General features: G+C 44.1%; 1 pseudogene; it reads left to right on the forward strand.

Annotated features, from left to right (window-relative positions):
* LOC101296638 overlaps positions 1–1094 on the forward strand; it is a 3906-nt pseudogene extending 2812 nt beyond the window's left edge.
* The last annotated feature ends 642 nt before the right edge of the window (positions 1095–1736 follow it).

Genomic DNA, 1736 nt, shown 5'->3' on the forward strand with positions numbered 1-1736 from the left:
TTGTATATATATATATATATATATATATATATAGGACAAAAGCTGGACTACTCCATGAGTACCGTAATCCTGACAGTTCTGTTAACAGAAGGGCGAGAGGGTTTTTTAATGTCTCACAAACGACATGCTACATGTAGTGAGTAAAAAAGCTGTTTACTGTCGGCCCACCCCTCTCAACTGAGGGTTAAAGTGGTCATTTATGTCCCATGCGCCATCCCTCTCACCTGCCAGAAGAATGGAAGAGTATTGTTGTCAATGACTTAATGTCGAAGTGGTATCAGTATCTCGAGCTTCAACTCAAAGTCTTCAACAACATGCGGCTTCGGCAACATGGACGCGCCGCCGAAAGCGTCGTCCCGTACACGGCCATGCACATATTCGAGGACCTGATCGGGCGGCTTGACCATCTAGGTATCGATCGAGCAAGTGTTTCTGGTGTGGCGCATGACTGGGGTGCTGTGATTGCATGGTGGTTGTGTTTGTTTAGACCTGATAGGGTTAAGTGCTTGGTCAACGTGAGCGTCTCTTTCAATCCCAGAAACCCCAAGAGGAAGCTTGTTGATGGGTTCAGGGCCTTGTTTGGTGATGATTACTACATTTGCAGGTTTTAGGGACCTAGAGAGGCCGAAGCAAATTTTGGTGCTCTTGATACAATGATACTACCTCAGTAATGAAGATCTTTCTTACTGGTCGTAGTCCAGCATCACCTAAAATATCTAGAGAAGTTGGATTGGCAAGTTGGAAAGCTGTAGAACAGTTGCCCCCTTGGCTCTTAGAAGAAGACATTAACTATTTTGCCAGTAAATTCAGCAAGACAGGATTTACAAGTGGCTTAAACTATCACCGAGGTTTGGACTTAAGCTGGGAGCTTACGACACCATGGACTAGGGTACAAATCAAAGTACCAGTTAAGTTCATTGTGGGCGATCTGGACATCACCTATCATATACCAGGGATCAAGGAATATATTCATAATAGTGGCTTCAAGAGCCATGTGTCATTTTTGCAAGAGGTTGTTATAGCTAGTTGAAGGAGCAGCTCGCTTTATTAACCAAGAGAGAAGGCAGAGGAATGCAGTGCTCATGTATATATGATTCCATCAAACGAAATTCGATTTTCATACCCGAACTGGATTTCAAAATGTCTAGCCGCACCTGGTGTCTTAGACTTGCTTGAGTCTAAATTTAACTGGTTTTGTATTTGTATTCGTTTTGTTGTGTAATAATAAACCTCAAAACTTGTTCCATCTAAAAATAAAACAAAATAAATCTCTATCAACATAAAACACAAAACCACTCAACCCCCTGCCCTCAGATCTCAAAAACCACCGAGAACGACGACGTCTCTCACAGATCTCATTCAAGAGACGCAAGAATTTTGAACAATCATCTCGACAACCATGTCGCAAGATTCGGCTTCGTTTTTGAAGCAGCGTTTGAGGTCGGCGAACTTGCTTTACAGTTCTGAGCAGTGAGGGACTGAGGGCCACCGCCGAGCTGGGAGTGAAGCTCCATCAGGACAGAGTGCTGGCGCTTTGTGTCGTGGTAATTCACACTTCATAGCCCCACCAGCAAGAGCTCGTTTAACGTTCCACACGGTTGCGTGCTCCGTTTCGTGTTTCTTGCTAGCCATGCTCATCCTCTCATTTGATGGGTTTCATTGAGATTTTCAATGAAGAGGTGCAGAGAAATATGGAGAGAGAGAGAGAGAGAGAGAGAGAGAGAGAGAGAGAGAGA

Source organism: Fragaria vesca, linkage group LG2 (assembly GCF_000184155.1).
Source record: "Fragaria vesca subsp. vesca linkage group LG2, FraVesHawaii_1.0, whole genome shotgun sequence".
NCBI lineage: Eukaryota > Viridiplantae > Streptophyta > Magnoliopsida > Rosales > Rosaceae > Fragaria > Fragaria vesca.